Source organism: Pleurodeles waltl, chromosome 6 (genome assembly GCF_031143425.1).
Source record: "Pleurodeles waltl isolate 20211129_DDA chromosome 6, aPleWal1.hap1.20221129, whole genome shotgun sequence".
Lineage (NCBI taxonomy): Eukaryota > Metazoa > Chordata > Amphibia > Caudata > Salamandridae > Pleurodeles > Pleurodeles waltl.
Genome location: NC_090445.1, coordinates 722,499,420 through 722,519,190, shown reverse-complemented (window position 1 = coordinate 722,519,190; position 19,771 = coordinate 722,499,420).

Sequence of the window (19,771 nt, the reverse complement as noted above, 5' to 3'; positions counted from 1 at the left end):
GGTGGTCATCATCAGCACGCCCCCTTCTTCTTTGTGGTATCAGGGAAAGACCCTTTGTATGACAAATCTGACGATGATTTATTTTGCTTGGTCTCTACTTGTAGCTGGTGTAGCTTTTTGGTTATGTGACCATGTGGAACTTGTGCTTCTAGTACATTCTTGAGCCCATCTTTTCTTTCCATTTTGACATACTTGATTTTTCTTTAGCTCCACACACAGTTCACACAGTTATGAAATGGTTCTCTTTCCCACAAGCCTTACAGATTTGTCCTAGGGCTGGACATTTGCCTTCATGGGGAAACGAAAATCTACATCGGAAGCATAGTTGTGTTTTCTTCAACAGTGTTGACTTACATGCATCTGTTTTGCGCTTGTGTTTGGTTTCTTAAGACTGGGTGTCTCAACATGCGCCTTATGAAAGAATCTGAAAGGCAACCACTGGTGAAGAAGCCAAGCTAAGGTGCATGGCTTCTTCACCAGTAAAGTCACAGAATTTGCAATGTTTAATAAGTGCGTCAAGTCTTTCAACAAACTCATCCATTGTTTAACCAGTCTGTTGTCATACTTTGTTGAAGATATACCTTTCATGATCAACATTCAGCACTGGATTTACTTTGGCTTCCAGCACTTCTTTAACTATTCGATACAATTGTGCGTCAGCCTGTGAAACTTTCTTTAGTGTTTCTTTCAGTCCATCATCTGCAAGGTTTTTCAAATATTTGATGATTTTCTTATCACCTTCCTCTTCGAGCACATCTGTGAAGTCATCAAATGTTTCAATCCACGCAGTCCACCTGGCACCAATGTTCTTTCTCTTGGATGAATCAAACCACACCGGTGGCTTCAAGAACACAGCTGCACTGTATTTCGTGCTCCCTTCAGCTGCCATTGTGTTAGCACATGTCGTTCAACTGATTTTGCTGTGGAGAGTGACTGCAACAACCTCTGCAAGCATCAGCTGCGTGCAGAGGCCTGTGTTGCAATTTGCTTCAGTTGACCTAGAATCTGAGTATGCTCTCTGTTTCCTGTACCTTGTTGGCGTTATGGTTGTTTTCTTGCTTTGTCTGAATAGTTGCTCTATGTTTGGGGTGCAGCGCAACATCTCTGGCAACAACCTCATCGGCGGTATTGGCAGGCATTTTGAATACGCTGCTCTGCAGGCCTTTGATTGCTTCTGTGGCCATGTGTGGGATGGAGCAGGGCTTTGACTCCATATGTGCCGGTCGCAAACTGCCTGGCATTGATTATCGGCACACACGGCATGCATGAGCAGTTTGCTGTACCACTACAAACTCTCAGGAGGAGCAGTTTTGTTTTCCATGGGCATGTACGCCCCTACTTATTGCCAGTAGTAGTGTCTTACCCAGCCCTGAAGCATGGGCCACACAAGGGAGCTACGGTTATACATGTCTTTATTCTTTAACATCCATTCACACACTGCATATTAAATCATACTCCCAAAACCACACACTGACATCTCCCCACATATCACGTAGTTCAGAGTGCGCCTAGAACCACAAGGATCCAATTGCGTATACCCTCAATGTGCTACAGTAATAGGCATGTGATGTTGAAGAGCTTGGGGTTCATTTTCAGAGTGTACAAAAGAGCATAAAATGACGGTTGCGCTTTAAAGTGATTGTGAAGTGGGAGAAGGAATGGAAGAGTGCTTGGCACTTACGAGTACTCAAGCCAGAGTACAATTAATGGGAAAGAAAGGACATCGCTGCCTGAAATCCGCAAAAGGCCCAACCCAATACAATCAAACATGCACTATAAAATATTGAAATAATATCAACAGTAGTAAATAGAAAAGGAGCAAGAAAGAGAAAGGACTTCAGTTACGATGGTTTATATGCGACAAGGAAGTGTGATTGCTGAATGACCTAACATGTAGGAAGCTGTAGGTTTTCTTCTAAGAACTACGGGTGTTAAATGTTGAAATATGGTTGCAATTTAAATAAAGCAGGAAAGAGAACAAATAATCTAAAGCCAGCACTCCAAACATCGAATTAGACCTTTATTTGCATCTGGGCATTCAGTACACATAGCAATAAAAAATTAAACTAAAATTAGTGACTTAAATATGCTACCAAAAAGGCAAATCTCAGCAAATACCATGTACACCTTTTACTCCAGCATCAATATTTTGTGACATATATTTTCTAAAACACATAAAAAAGGAGGTATTATGTTTACAATACAAAATACAAAAATGTCTCAAATTTTCCAGTTAAATTAAATCATGTAACTGTAAATTCCTGGGTACTATTCATGCCAAGATTTGGGAACACCAAAAAGTATGATTTACCAAACAGGCCAAAATCCAATGATCTCATATGTGACACAAATTGGTTTGTACCAATCACAGTGACTCACGTAGCAACTAGATTGTTTAACAATGAAACAGATTGAATGTGTCTGTGCGCACAACACTGGCTCACTCAAGTTTTATTGGTTTGCATGCAGTATGCGGGTTGTTACAATATACATTGGTTTGAGGACTCAATCAGGGACGGCTCCTCCGTTAGGGCAGAGGAACGTTGCCCCCGCCAGCAGTGGCAGCTGCAAAACCTTTACAAGAAAACGATGATAAACTGCGTTTATTCTCGTTTTCTTGTAAAGGGACGGGGCCACCGTGGTGATGAGCACTGAGGGGGAGTGAACAGCACTCCACCTCAGAGCGCATGTGTGTTTGGACGACCGTCTCGTGCTCTCTTCAGCCCGACACTGAGTTGCCCTGGCTGGGCGCTCCCAGCCAATCCTGACACTGCAGGGCAGGCTGGCAGCCTGTGCCTGCAGCTTGCAGCAGAGGACACGGACTAGCGGAGCAGTGTGCAGGTAAGTGGGTTTTTTTTAAAGAAAAAAAAATTATAATCTTTATTCTTCCCCCCCCCTGCGCGCTGCCCCACCTCTTCCGCTGACCGCGAGCTGCGACTGGACTCAATATGCTGGTAAATGTAAACGTAAACTACTGGAACATAAATAAAGCAGATTAGTTCATATGAGAAAGCATATGGTTTAAGAAGTGCAGCGTTTAAACAAAACATATTGGTTCATGCTCCTAATATATTGGTTTATATCAACAGAACATTTCTGTGTTAGTTTAGTGCATTGGTGTGTACACAGTTAACACTGGTGTATTTGTAACACAATGATGTGTTAGCTCAATACACAATGTATTGGTTTGTAGGCATACTCTATAACTTTTCACTCATAATGATTGACCTCATATGCATAATCTTGTAGTTTGTATGCATACTCTACTGCTGTGAATGCATAACACACTTGATCAGATGTAACATGTTGGTTGAGATGCATAATATAGTGTTTTTCCCCTTTAATGTTCAGGTTGTATGCAAAGCACACTGATTCACATACATATTATACTGCTTTGCAAAGGTAACAGACGGGTGCAGACATTTCATGTGCTGCTTCATGTACATGCTATAGTGGCTCACTCGGGAAATGTACCAGTTTGCATATGTAGTATATTGGTTGAAATGTGTAATTGATTGGTTTCAAGGGATTATATGCTGTTTTACATTCATAATGTACTGGTAGACATACATAAGTGCGAGGTTTGAACGTATAAAGGCATTACATAATGGTTTGTATACATAATGTTCTGGGCTGATAATGGTGGTTTGGGTAAATACCACACTGATTTGCATGCATAGAATGCTGATAGATCTACACAACTGTATAATTCCCATAAATAACACCTTGATTAGAAAGCACAATAAATGGGTTTGTTTACAAAATATACTGTTTTTTACACATTATTCACTCATTTGGGAGCACAACATATAAGTACATATTTTTGATACGCCTATATATCTGATATTACCATTCCATACGTTGGCCCTGATTACAACCCTGGCAGCCAATAATATACCATGACCGCGGCGCTATACCGCTATGGGTATTACGACCCACACAGAGAAATCCGCCACTAACCCACACAAGTCCGCTAGACCAAAGGTTAGTGATAAATTGGCGGTACCAAAACCCACATCGTTATGCCAACAGGAATATGCCCACAGTCTCAGGACCCATGAATCACCAGGGCGGTCTTTCAACCGCGGTAAACCACATGCGGTACACACCGCTGCGCTCAAAATACACACACACTAACAAAACGACACCACATTGGACAATTCAAAATACACACACCTGACGCACATACACACACCACACCCACACACTCAGACCACTATAAAACACACACCCACATTACCCACAACCCTTTCAATGAAAAAAAAAAGATTGCCAACAGAGAGACACAAGCCAGGAGCACCGACCTAATCGGAGCCACAGAACAGTATCACCCATACACCATCCACGCACCTCACAGCACACACCACAACACATCACCCCATACATCACCCTACACATCCTCACACATATCACTCACACCACATCCATGGCACCCCAAAGACACCCCAGGTTTTCAGAGGAAGAGCTAAGGGTCATGGTGGAGGAAATTATCTGGGTAGAGCCACAGCTATTCGGATCACAGGTGCAGCAGACGTCCATTGCAAGGAAGATGGAGCTATGGCGGAGAATCATGGACAGGGTCAACCCCGTGGGACAGCACCCCAGAACAAGGGATGACATCAGGAAGAGGTGGAATGACCTATGGGGGAAGGTGCGTTACGTGGTTGCAAGACACCAGATAGCTGTACAGAGGACTGGCAGGGGACCCCCACTTCCTCCCCCACAACTATCAACATGGGAGGAGCAAGTCTTGGCGATCATGCATCCAGGGGGCCTCGTAGGAGTAGCAGGAGGACTGGACTCTGGTAAATCAAAGCTTAACTATTATATCCGCCACCCTACCTGCATGCCATCACAAGCTCCTACTCCTACCCTCACCCCCATCACTCCACCACCTCAAATATACCCCACTATCACAACCCACCCATCCCAATACCAAGCCCTGCATGCCACACCAATGCATGGACCCCCATCACAGATCTGTATGGACACCCATCACCACAGCATGCCCATTAGAGAGAATCACCTAGCTCACAAAATCACCACTCACAAGGCAAAGCTGACAGGGCAACCACAACCATAGTGGGAAACACACCCATGCACAAGATGGCACACGCAGATACAATAACACTGCATTTGCATCCCCACAGGACCCCTACTCAACGTCACCGGAGAGGACTTGCCAGCAACATCCAGTCCCCCCCAGAAGAGGCCCACAGTGATGACAGCAGGTCTGCACACCTGGATCGCGATGACCAACCTGGCCCATCAGGGACCTCAGGACAGTCGGTTACCCTGCCACAGTACCATACCACCACAGAGCCTCCCCACTCAGGAAACACCAGCACAGCACCCACCCAGCGGGCCCATGCCACTGTCCCCAAGACACGTCAATCAGCAGTGTGTCCACCACTACAGGGACCCCAGGCAACCCCACAAACCCAAGAAAATCAGGAACCCTTAAATAAACAACACCCTTGGAACAAATACAAATCTGGAGTCTGTCAATTGATTGAAATATGTATTAGTACAACATTCTGAAAACATTGCAATTCTTATGTACAGTAATTAATACATTGGTATGAGCTTTAGTGGGCAGCAGTAAACAAACCAGGAGCCAGAGTGGGCCACAGAGATCTGAAAATAGAGATGCCAAAGGGTTCAGTAAGTGGCCATAGACATAGGGAAATCAGGCTGCTATGTACAATGTCCAACAGAAAACTGAAAAGTAAAGTGAAGTTACAGTGTCTTACCTGTGTGTCACTGGAAGTACTGCTGTATGATATTCTCCACATCTTCTTCCTCTGCCTCCTCTTCCTCACTGTCCACAGGCTCCACCGCTGCAACAAGACCATCTCCAGGCTCATCCTCCTGCAGAAAAGGCTCCTGGCGTCTCAATGCAACAATGATCTGGCACATCTTCTTGGGTGAGTAGTATGGGGATCCACCTGTCAGATGGAGACGCCAGAACCTGGCCTTCAGGAGGCCGAAGGTCCGCTCAATAATCCTTCTTGTTCTCCCATGTGCCTCATTGTAACGTTCCTCTGCCCTTGTCCTGGCATTCCTCACTGGGGTCAGTAGCCATGAGAGGTTGGGGTAACCAGAGTCACCTGAAAACATTGAGGGACAACTGTTAGACACACACTAACCCTTAGGGACAACCCCATACCCAGACACCAACATATACTGGGTGGGGACCTTGGGCTCACCTATTAGCCACACCCGGTGCCTCTGGAGTTGAGCATCACATATGGGATGCTGCTATTCCTCAAGATAAAGGCGTCAGGCACAGAGCCAGGATACTTGGCATTCACATGAGAGATGTACTGGTCAGCCAAACACACCATCTGCACTTTCATAGAGTGATAGCTTTTTCTATTCCTGAACACCTGTTCATTTCTCCGGGGAGTGACAAATGCTACATGTGTACCATCAATGGCACCAGTGATGTTGGGGATATGTCCAAGGGCATAAAAGTCATCTTTCACTGTGGCCAAATCCTCCCCCTGGGGGAATACGATGTAGCTGCGCATGTGTTTCAGCAGGGCAGACAACACTCTGGTCAACACTTTTGAGAACATTGTCTGAGACATCCCTGATGCTATGGCCACTGTTGTTTGGAAGGAACCACTTGGCAGGAAATGGAGCACTGACAGGACCTGCACTAGAGGGGGAATACATGTGGGCTGGCAGATAGCAGACATCAGGTCTGGCTCCAATTGGGCACACAGTTCTTGGATTGTGGCCCAATCAAGTCTGTAGGTTAGTATAATGTGTCTGTCCTCCATTGTCGCAAGGTCCACCGGGGGTCTGTACACTGGAGGATGTCTCCATCTCATATTCATCCTCAACGGTCGAAGTCTAGGGAGGAAAACGGTGAGCAGAGGGTCATATTCACACATCTATTGCAATAATGATGCATCTCTTCATTTACAGAACCAGTATGTGAATCCGAGAGTCAGTTGATGTGCCAATGTCTGTTGTGACGCAGTTAGGTGCCATCGCCTGTGCCCCTCTGAAATGGCGGCTGCCTGACCTGTGTAAAGGGACAAGTGGAAATCAGGTAAGTCTGCAGGCGTTGTGCGCCGTTGTGGTAGGCGGTCGATGACCACCATGCAACTTCGCATTGGTTATCATTGGGCCCTACGGGTTCCAGGAGCCAATGGCGATGTACGCCGGCAGTGACGGTACGCACCGCCGCGGACGTGACCGCCATTTTCTATCTGTTCACTCACTTGCTGCCTGACCTTCAACAGGAGAGGACCTACACTGCAAGTGCTGCTGTGACCTGTGTCTGGAAGCAACAATGGTTTGAGTGTCTGGGGAAAGGGACCCTGCCTTCACTGTGGAGGAGTTGAAGAGACTTGTGGATGGAGTCCTACCCCAGTACACTTTACTCTATGGTCCTCCAGACAAACAGGTGAGTACACTGTGAGCATGATGCGTGGGCCATGAATGTATGAATTGCTGTGTGTGTAAGACCTGTGTAGGGGTGGGTCTGAGGGGTCCTGGCCAGAGTGCTGCATGTATGGTGCTCAATGTACGTGCGATAGTGGATGAAAGGGATATGGTGGGCCATGAGTGTGACGGTCCAGACGGAATTCCTAATCCCTATTCTGCTTTATTTTTCCTGCAGGTCAGCGCCCATCATAAAAAGGGTATTTGGTGTCCCATCGCCAAGGAGGTGTGGACCGTGGGGGTCTTTGACAGGCGGAGCACCCACTGCCGCAAACGGTGGGAGGACCTGTGCCGCTGGGCAAGGAAGACGGTGGAGGCCCAGCTGGGGCTGGCCTCCCAACAAGGAAGGGGTGCCCGTCGTACCCTGACCCCCTTGATGTTCCGCATCCTGGAAGTGGCCTATCTGGAGTTGGATGGGCACTTGAGGGCATCACAGCAGCCACAAGGGGGTGAGTACAAATTCAGATTCATGATTTGGCACGCATTAAGGTTTTACCTGGGTGGGGGATGTGGACTGTTGGTGCCCCTAGGCCAGAGCGAACATGACAGGGTAGGTCCCTTGTTGAGCAGGCTCTGAAGCACTCCAAACCCAATGGTGTTAGTGGGCATCTACTACTGGGCAGGGTACTGTGGGTTTCAGGTGTGCAGCTGATGGTGTTATGCCATGTCCACCATGGGCTGGTGACTAGCATTGTAACTGGTAGGGCATGGCCTAGTGCATAGGGCAGCTCCTGTGTGTTGTGTACACCAACGGTAGTGGTGTTGATGGCATTGACCAAGTGTATCCTATGTCTCTCCCCCCCTCCTTTTTGTTTTGTCACCCTGTCCTTGTGTGCATTAGCATCATCTGGTGGAGGAGCAGAGGCACTGGCGACGTAGGGAGCTGCATCCCACATGGCCCTGGAGGCTGAATCCACCGAGGGTGAGGGCACCAGTGGGACGGAGGGCGAGGGGAGCACCACGCAGGAGACAGGAGGGGAAATTACAGACAACGACTCCTCCTCCGATGGAAGCTCCCTGGCGGTGGCGGACACCTTTGTGCCCACCCCAACAACAGGTACAGCCGCCACACCCCCTACCAGCACTGCAGGCCCTGCCGCAGTCAGCCCTGCTGCCCTCAGTGAGGAACCTATTGACCTCCTGAGATCCCTCAATGTAGGGCAATCAACCATACTGAATGCCATCCAGGGTGTCGAGAGGCATTTGCAACAAACAAATGCATGCCTGGAGGGCATTCACTCTGGCGTGGCGGCCAAACAGAGAGCATTTCGAGCTCTGGCCTCCGCACTGATTGCAGCCATTGTCCCTGTCTCTAGCCTTCCCCCTCCAACTTCCTCTACCCAGTCCCAATCCCCTCAACCCCAGCCTATCCCAAGCACACCTTCAGACCAGCATTCACCCAAATCAACACACAATAGTGGCTCAGGCAAACACAAGCACCACACTTCATCTCACAGGCACTCACACAAGCACCATCCCCATGCACACCAACATCCACTGCCACCACTGTGTCCCCCTCCTCCTCCTTGTCCACCTTCCTCCGAGTAGCGTCTCCACGCACACCTGCATGCACTACATCCTCATCCGCTACCTCCATCACCATCACGCCCATTACTACACACCCCTCACTGGCAGTCACCACCCCCACATCCATGCACTCGTCCCCTGTGTCCTCTCCCACTGTGTCTGTGACCCCTCCTCCCAAAGTACACAAATGCAAGCACACACACACCCAATAGCCTTCCACCTCAGAACAGCATCCAGCTCATGCACCTGCACCCAAACACAGCAGACGGACATCTCTTACACCCACTCCTCTATCTCCACTCCCAAACCTTCACCCTCTTCCCACCCCAATGTCCCTAAGAAGCTTTTCCTAGCCAACATTGAGCTGTTCCCTACCCTGTTCCCCTCCCCCCGTCCTTCCACTCGAGCCAGGGTGGCCAAAACCCAGCCCAGAACCTCAGCCACCAAGTCCACGTCCACTGCGGTTCCTGCATCTTTCATAGGCTCAAAGGGGGCACCCGTCAGGCCAGCCAGTGTGCTACCAACCCCTGCCAAGGCAAAGAACGTTCGGCCACCTGGCAAGGTGAAGAAGGGGACAGCATCCAGTAAGGTGAAGCAGCCACAACCACCCAGCAAGGCCACGTCAAAGACTCCAGCTGCCAGACCCAAGGTGACACCACCATCTGCCAAGGGCAGGAAGGGGCAGAAAACATCAGCCAAGGCACTTCAGCGGTCCAAGCCTGCAGGTGAAGGCCTGGTGGCTACCAGCAGAATAGCCAGCACAGCCACCTGCACCACGGCCTGCACCCCTGCAAGCAGTGCCACCTGCACCGCCGCAAGCACCACTACTGTCAGCAGCCATGGTGGGCAGCCGTCCGAGGCTGCAGGGGAAGGGCTGGAGCCTCCCCCCACCACTGGCAGCACCCCCACCACCACCGGCAGTACCACCACTGTGCAGCCGTAGCCGCCGGCAGATGGACTGTAGCCCTGCCTCCATGGACTATCATGCATCCTGACCACTGCAAATCTCGTGGCTCTGACACCTAGGTGAGGGACTGTGACCTGGTACCCCGCAATTGCTGCATCACTGGGCACACAGTCCCCTCCAGAACCAGTGGAGAAAGGCATCCACTCACCCTATCCTTGGCAGGATGAAACAAACCGTGCACAAAGCCCCCTCCAAAACCAGTGGGGAAAGGCATCTACTCACCCTATCCTTGGCGAATGAAGCACACTGAGCACAAAGCCCCCCTCCTGAACCAGTGGGGAAAGGCATCCACTCACCCTATACTTTGCAGGATGAAGCACACTGGGCACAAAGCCCCCTCCAGAACCAGTGGAGAAAGGCATCTACTCACCCTATCCTTGGCAGGACGAAGCACACTGGGCACAAAGCCCCCTTCAGGACCAGTGGAAGATGCCATCCACTTGAGAGACTGTGGCCTTGCACTCCCCAGGACCAGGCAGTGGGCAAACCACCCACTTGAGAGACTGTGGCCTTGAACTCCCCAGGACCAAGCAGTGGGCAAACCACCCACTGGAGAGACTTGAGAGACTCTGTCTTTGACCTCCCCAGGACAGCGCTGTGGGCATGGAACCCCCTCCAGGAGCAGTGGTGTAGCACCATCTTACGACTGAGGTGCCCCCTTCCCCGTCCCCCTGAGGTGCCTGTGTGTTTTCGACCTGATGCCCTGCAGTATTCTCTCCGTTTTGAGGCAGGAGTCAAGTGTGGGCTTGGCCTATGTGTTTTGGCCCAGTGGGCCACGGACTATTTTTTGTGTGGACATTGTCCCTCATTTTGTATATATTTTATATTTTGTACATACTGTTTATTTATTTATGAACGTATTTCTCTTAAATCCTAATATTGCACTAATTTGACTCAATTCCTTTTGTCCTTGCGTTATTCCTGAGGGTTCCGGGGTGTATATGTAATGTTGTTGCATGTGTTTGTGTGTATGGTGTTGGGGATGAGGGTGGGGGTGGGGATGTTGCGTGTGTGTGTCACTCTCTTTTTCCTCCCCCCTCCCCTATCTACTAAGTGCTGTACTCACCGTGGTCGTCGTCACCGCCGTTGGTACTCCTGATGTATGAGAAGATAGACCAGCCTGGGCAGGACCTGCAGCTCGGGCTCCATGGCATCCTGGTTCTTCCTTGAGTGTCGAGAGGTGAGTGGTTTCCCTTCCAAGTACTGTTTACGCCGTGCTTTTGATGGCATTGGTACCGCCCGACTGTATGTGTTGGCGGTTTCCGCCGTGGTCGGGATTCCATTTTTTTTACCGCCGGCCTGTTGGCGGTATTACCGGCACTTGAACACCGACCGCCAGGGTTGTAATGAGGGCCTATTTGTTTTTCCACAATCACACACTTTAATGAACAGCAACACCATGGTTTGAGAGATAGATAGATAGATAGATAGATAGATAGATAGATAGATAGATAGATAGATAGATAGATAGATAGATAGATAGATACACTCATCCATACAAAATCACATTTAAACATTTTAAGCAAACATGTAAATATGAATATATAGCACGTCATGAGTGATGTAATATGTGAGGTGATCAGCAGTGTATAGTGGTGGCCCAATATAATAAAAAGGACCTCCCCTAGCACTTGCCCAGCTGGGTGGGGGGGTTGAAATTGAAAAGGCAGGAGCCCCTCCCCATGCCTTTTTATGAACCTGGGGTCCCAATTCCCTGGAGCTCAATCACTTTTTAAATGGGAGGGAGTTGTGCGGCCCTAGCCCAGGGTGGGAGGGAGGTCAAACTGAAAAGGGGGAGCCCTTTCCCAAGCCATTTCATGGCCCCAGGGACCCCATCCCTTGGGACATAATCAGTTTTAAAGAATTATATCTTTTTAATGGCAGGGGGCTTGTGCCCCTCCCCCCGAAGGGCCCCGGTGACCCTATCCCCTGGGGCTGAATGATTTTTTGTGGGGAGGGGGACATGGGCCCCCACTTCCGTGAGACATCCATTGGCCCCGGGTCCCCATCAGCCAAGGCCTGATTGCAACAGTGTCCTGGGGACCCCATCCCCTGGGACACTGCTGTTGCCTGCCAGCCTGCAGGATCGCAGGCAGGGAGAACTTCTATCTTAGCATGCATTTTTGCAGGGAAAACAAATTTGCTCACGCCCCAGTGGAAACAAAGAGAAAAGCTGTTTTTGCTTGATGTGAGTAAATCAATGTAGGCGTTCCCGCCGAACCCAGGATGGGTGCAGGTAGGGGAGCAGCAGGACTGCAGGTCCCTGGAGCTCCTCAAGGGGCTCCATGGCCTTTAGTTACTGTGGGTGTCGTGGGTGAGCCTGGGGCATCCTTGGCAATTTTCTATTTGTTGTGGCCCTGGGAGATGCGGTCTCTAGGGCCTCGTAATGGCTCGATGAGGAGAGAAGCACACCCCCTCCCCTCGATAAATATGATGCAGCTGCAGGGGATGAGGTCCCCAGTGCCTCGTTATGGCTTTGTGATGGGAGCTGCATGCCCCTCCCCTAACATAATGAACCCCGCAGCCCTGGACCACCCACGGGAGAATTAAAACTGAAAATGAGCAGAAGCCCATAATTCTTCATTTTTTGACAGGACTGCAGATCTCAGACCCTCCACTGATCTGCAGTCCTCTCACAAAACTAAACTACTGTTTTTGGCCTTAGTGAGGGTCCTTCTGGGAACCTTTCACCAGACCTACAGGGTGAGGATATCCCTATCCTGCATCCCTAGATGGTTTTTAAACTTTTTTTTAGAACAGGGGACTGAGTCCCAAAGCCCTAAAATGGTTGTTGCTACATCTTTGTTGATGTGGTGGCAGCCAGTCAGATATTATCTTCAGATTTGTTGGCACTGCAGATCTACAGAGGGTCCTCAGTGCCGATTTAAAAAAAAAAAGTGGTAGTCTCCTACTTTTTTTTTTTATAAACCCCCTGTGGTAGGCGGCGGCAGTGCATAGTTTTGTTAGGGAATGGGGGCACGTGGCTACCCTCAACAAGCCTCTTCCAGGGCCTGGGAACCCCGTATTTGGGCCGTTTAAATTATATGGGGAGGGGGTACGTGGCCCCCTCCCCAAGCCTCTATGAGGCCCTGCAGACCTCATCGGTGGGGGATGTTTTTCATTTGACGGGATGGGGGCGCACAATCATCTTCCCTGTGCCACAGTAGGGCCTGAGGACCTGTCTCCTGGGGCCAGAGTGTTTTTTACAGGGGAGGGGGATGTCGAGCCCCACTTCCTAAGCCATACATCAGCCCAGGGACCCCATCCCTTGGGGCCCAATATGGCTGCAGTATCCCAGGGACCTAATCTGCTGGGACAATGCTGTTTTCTGCCCAGGAGAGAGTGGGCATAACAGTCCCCTGGGCAGAAAACACACCTATGCTCACACCTGGCGGGGGGCAGTGAGAATTGCCCGGACATGAGCAAAGTTAGTGAGCTGGCTCCTGCTATGGGGTGCCACCAGGGGCCCTGGGAATTCCTTGCCTGGATTGTGCGTTTCCCTTGTGGGAATGGGTGCACTCACTGAAAAATGAAAAAATGGCTGGGTGGGGAGCCAGTTGGAGCCATGGGTGCCTACGGCTCCCACTGCGGCCTCCAACATTGTAAAACAGCGTGGGTGCCCCCAAAAAAATTTATTTGAAGAAAGAAATAATAAATGAGTGGCAGAAGCCACTCATTTATTTACTTCGCCTCGCATGTAACGTCCTGCAATGCCCTGCAAGGGCACTTAGTGTTCTTTGGATGCTGGTGGTGACCCTAGAAAGGGCAGGGTTATGGAGCCAAGGCCATCACCAACATTTTTTTTAAACTGTTGGGTCCTAGAGGATGTGCAGCATCCCCCCAGCAACATTGAAAAAACACGGTGAGTCTCCTGGGTCTTTAAATCAAGGACCCCAGGAGACATTACCATATTTTTCAAAGCAGTCCGAGCTGGAGCTGCATGCTTTTTAGGTGGAGTGCAGAGCCAGCTTGCAGTTGGTTCTGTGGCTGCACTATTTAGCTTGAAAAAAGAAGCAAACACTAGTTTAATACTTTTTATTTAAAATTATTTATTAAAATAATTTAAGAAAACCTCTATTATTAAACAGTATAAAGTATGAAGTGATGAAATTGCGGTGTTGACCCTAAAAAGGGCAGGGTTATGGGGCCAAGGCCATCACCAACATTTTTTAAAAGTTGTTAGGTCCTAGAAAATGTGCAGGATCCCCCCAGCAACATTAAAAAACACAGTGAGTGTCCTGGGTCTTTAAATCCATGGCCCCAGGAGACCTTACCATTTTTTTAAGCAGTCCGAGCTGGAGCTGCATGCTTTTTAGGTGGAGTACAGAGCCAACTTGCCGTTGGTTCTGTGGCTGCACTATTTAGCTTGAAAAAAGATGCAAACACTAGTTTAATATTTTTTTATTAAAAATGATTTATTAAAAATAATTTGAGGAAACCACTATTGTTAAACAGTATAATGTGTGAAGTTATGAAATGGCGGGGAACAAAGAAAAGAGGAAAGAAAAACGTACCTGTGAAAGTCAATCCCAGTCTTACAATGTCTCTCAACCAGGAAGCAGGAATCCTAGAAAGAGGAAAGGGACAAGTAGATGAAAGAGAAGAAAGTCACAAGACCTGAGAAGGAAGGGCGGAAACACTCACAGGAAATTCAAAAGACTCCTCACTGTAGGAAAGGGACAGGCCTGAAAAAGGAACAAAGCCAAGGGAACAGAGAAAGGAGAAGGATGTGGAAGGCAACAGGAGCGAGAGCGAGTGAACAGAGAGACACAAGGACGGGAGTGTGGAACGAGCAGGAGATAGGACCATGAGAGGAGCTGAGGGTACAACAGACCAGGAGTTTGAAGGGAGTGTCTGAGATATAGAGGAGGCCACGGAGAAAGACTCATGGTTTGAGGAGTGGTGGGCCCACCTGCCAGTTCTGTTCATCCAGCCAAAGCCTAAGAGGGCTTTGGTTTACTCAGTGGAGTCCTAAAGTGCCATCCCACGACACTACATTAAACTATTGTTCACTTGATTGCAGAACTCAAAGTGAGTGGGATCAGAGGGCCACGACGTGCCCATAGTTTTTTGATTCATGAGAAAACCGTTTGCCTACTTTTTGTAGAAAGACACGGTTAATTACTATAGTTTAAATGCTTCAGCTAAAGTATAGTTCAGGGAGTCTCCTGTGCCTGAAACCGAAGCCAGGCAGAAACTAAACAAACCTTCCCGCCACAGTGCCTGCTTTTCTGAAAGAAATGCAAATGTGAATATTGAGCTTATCTGCAAATGTAAAGGATAATCTGGAAAAGTAAATGATGTTTAGGAGTCTGTACTGGCTTTAACTGATCGAATCTCTAGAAGATTTTTTATGAGAAAGATTTATTCTTTTCGAGTCGTAGTGCAATGAGTTAACAACTGCGCTGTGAAGTGCTTGCTTTTAATTGTAATTGTATTTATATGGCGCTTACTACCCCATACTGATGTTGAAGGGACACTTATGTAAAAAAAATTGCATTACGTTAGTTTGGGGATCACTAAAATCTGTATTTTGAAAGCACCATTTTATCTTAAACCCTTTTGCACATTTTGTAGCAATCTATCTTACTGTGTGTAATACACGTTTAAAATAATGACTTACATATTCAGAATGCTTCTGTCACAGGCTGTGACTTCGTAGCACGAAAAATACACAAACTACTATTCTCCACTGTACCAATCCTGGTTTAATTATGTGACTGTCTGGTTATACAAAGACCTTGCACTGACTAAGAGAAGTTTCATAATGTACTATAGCTCATTTCCCATTGAGTAACAACTTTTTCTATCTATTTTTAATTTAAGCTCTGACTTATTTTATATGTAGCTATGTTATGATGAAAGACCAAAAAACTTACATAATATTTCGTTTTTTTAGCCACACCTTTGACCCCGCCCTCACTGACCCCGCCCCAATGCATGCAGCATCATAGTTCCCATACTTTTCTAATTGCACTTCCACTGCTGCTTGGTTGTGGTTATCTTCTCCCCTCTGCGTCGAAGAGCACTAAGCTTGAAAAGCATTGAATACATCAATATTGTTTTTTTCCTAAATGTTTTCTTTTGGTATTATTGCAATAATCTATAAGAGTATAGAGTTAGGATAAATAATTCATACTTAAATCATGACTTGAAGAAAAAATGTCCTTTTCTAATCTTTCCACGGTCACTCTTTCCCTCAGTGTGGGTAAGCTTTTCTGGCGATGACTACCCCTAAACTATAAGAGTAGAAAAAACCTCTATCAGTAAGCAGATAGAGATAGGAGAGAAATAGCCTGATATTGAACATTATACTCACCTGGGTACATTTCCAACTTCTCATGAGGGAACACTGGTGACTAAGCCACGAAGGCTCTGGGAAAAAAGAGAAGAGAAGATGATCAGTAACATCATACACAGTACCTCCCAATACAGTATTTCCAGCATTTGAAGATCAGTAACATTGTATACCATATTTCCAGTATTTGAACTCATGGAAAAATAATTTACTTTAGTTGTATGAGAACAAGAGAAATATTTACTGTTTTTGTTTGAGGAAAATTAAAAGCCAACATACAAAAAAACCACTCTACCTAAGCCACCAAAGCATTGTTTCTGCACATCCCTTTGAAGGGTTGATGTGCTAACCCTTCGATAACGTCAATAAGCCCACTGCTGTTTTGTATTTTGATTCTTTGACGTAGTCAATAGGTCAGCCATACTTAAAATGAGATCCTTTAAACGTTTACATGACATAGCCATGCATGGCAACAGGAGAGTTGGGTTTGCGTGCAGAGGCTGGCCAAAACCCCATGCGGCACACAGCTGAAGTCCGAATGTGCACCCATGCAGGAGTTGGTTGCAGGGCCTCAGGGCCTGCTCCCAATCTGAGGCCACGCATGGCAATAGACACTTTACTTAAAAAAACATAGAAATTAATGGAGAGAAAATTAAGGTTAAAGTGACGTTAAAGTTAGGAAGTGTAATGCTATGTATAGCGTGAGTTATAGTTACTTTAGGGCACAAGGTATAGTTACTTGAAATAACTATAACTGGTGAATTTCAGTTGGTTTGTTTGTTTAAATTAGTATGTTTTATCTGACATTTTCACTAAACTATAACATCCCTGGAGGCGTGGCCAAGATGGCGGCTAAGACAGATGCACTTTCCTGAGCTCCTGACCGGCTCGCCGATTATCCTACAAAATCCTGCCAGGCCCATATTGTCCATACCACTGAACGAGTAGCAGGACAACACCAGATTTGGCGAGGGTGCTACAGACAATCCGTGCTCACTGACAACCTCCCCAGCCCTTTAAGCATTGCGGACACCAAGGCGCCACTTAAGGTGACCACCAATCCATAATTTTCATGGACTGCCTGTAATTTATCCCTGCTGTCCATGATGAAAGGCTTAACGGACAGCATTTGTCCCTAATTTTAGCCTTTCAGCTAAAGTACAAAATGTTATTAGGATAGATCAGTTTCCCCAGCTGGAATGAAAGGCAGGCAGTCTCCTGTGCTCTGAGGGAGGGAGGGGCAGACAGATAAGAAACAGGCCTTCTTGAGAGGGTGTCTCCTTCCCTGAAGAACTGCGAATGTGTGCAACTGGTATATCTGCAAATGCAAATGGTCTTGGAAACCTGCATTGACTTTAATCAAAGGAGTAACTTGAAGCTTTCTGATGACAAAGACATTTTCTTTTAGAGAGGTACTGGAAGGGTGTTCCAAGGTGAGTTGTGGAGTGTGAGGTTTTAATGGACTGTTGTAAAAAATGTTAGTACTAGGTATAAACTGAATAGTATCCAAATCTGTATTTTAGAAGGACTTTTTTATTTAACTAAAATCTGTTTGCGCTTTTTGTAGCAGCGTTTACTATGATGTGTGCAATGCATGTTTAAAATAAGGACTTACAAATTCACAGTACTTTCAGGGACCTCTGTACCTCATAGTGCTAACAAACATTGGCAAAGCCAATAGGTCTCGTCTATGCAAGAGTTATTGGCTTTTCCGATATGTTCTAGCCATGTTATACACCAGAGTGACTGCTGTTCAGCGTGGATAAAGGTTAGTAGCATAGTGCTGTAGAGTGGAGTAGAGTGGCACAGGAGCAGTGGCGTAGAGTACAGTGGTGCATAGTAGAGTGCAGTGAGATACAGTGCAGTTGTTTAGAGTGCATTGGCGTAGAGTGAAGTGGCGTGGGGCAGTGGAGCAGAGTGGCATTATATAGAGTAGCAAAGAGTGCAGTAGTGTAGAGTGGTACAGTGGCATATAGTGCAGAGTAGACTCGAGTAGCATAGAATGCAGTGGTGTAGAGTGGTGCAGAGTGGAGTAGAGTAGAGTTATGCAGAGAAGAGTGATATAAAGTGCAGTGGAATAGAGTGTATTGGTGCAGAATGCAGTAGTACAGAGTAGAGTGGTGTAGTATATAGTGGCGGCCAGTGCAATGTTGCAGAGTGGAGTGGCAGAATGCAGTGGTATATAGTGGAGTAGAGTGGCATAGAGAGCAGTGACATAGAGTACAGTGGTGCAGAGTAGAGTGCAGTGGTGTATTATGCACTTGTTTTGCGTGCATTGGAGTAGAGTGCATTGAAGTAGAGTGCTGTGGTTTAGAGTGTAGTGTTGAGAGTAGCGTAGAGTGGCATAGAGTGTGAAGGCATAGAGTAAAGTGGTGGAGTGCCGTGGCATAGTAGATTAGAGTGATGTACAGTGTATTTGATGTAGAGTGCAGGGGCATAGAGTTGAATGTTAAATTGCACTAGCATAGAGTGTAATAGAATAGAGTGCAGTGGTGTACAGTGCATTGTTGCAGAGTGGCGTAGAGTGGAATTGTGCTGAGTAGATTGGTGTTGCCTAGTCTGGCCTGGTATAGTGTGCAGAGGCGCACAGCGCAGTGGTGTAGAGAGGCATAAAGTGCATTGACATAGAGTAGAGTGGTACAGAGTAGAGTAGGGAGGCACAGTGTGAAGTAACATATAGTGCAGTGGCATAGAGTGGAGTGGAGAAGAGTGGAGAAGAGTGCAGTGTCCCACAGTGCAGTGACATGGAGTGGTGTAAAGTGCAGTGGTGCAGAGTAGGGTGCAGTGGTCTGGAGTGATGTAGAGGGGAGTGGAGTGAAGTATGCATGGTGTGGTAACACACTGCCCTTACAGACAACACGTTTTTGATTGAAATGACCATTACATTTGCACAGACATACACTTTTTCAAATCAAACTATACAGTGCACAGACGATTATGTGTGGAAATTGCATGACCTAATGTGATGATTTAATCATATAAAGGTATTTATTTCTAGCACAGTTCAGTATTAACAAAAATGTGCTTCGTTTGTCCTCCTAATTCTGATATATCCTGAAATTTATTTAAATGTTGTCATGTGATAGAAAAAACTCTCTCCTATCCCCAGTATCCAGCATGATTGTTACACGAATCCTCTCACTTTGAAATCAGAGAAAGAAAAGTAAATGCTAACTTCTAACTGAAGACAGAGCCTGACATTTGACTGTGTTCTTTGAATGCACAGCAAATGTGATGAGATAAGAACAAGATTTACATGCCTGTTTACAGAAAGGGAGCACTCGGAAGGATACTGTAAATAAGGTTTGGGCAGGGGAAGGGACAAACTCAAGCTGGATAGCCTAAAACAAAGCCAGAAAATTGAAAGCAACGTAAATGTGACACCTGAATGTAACATAACAGGAGGCAAACAAAAAAAGACCACAGTGAATAATAGTGCTATGTTAAAAAAGAGTAAATAAATGCCCTGATACCATAGTGAGGTATGGACTCTCTTGGGCATGTCTATATAAGTGACAATT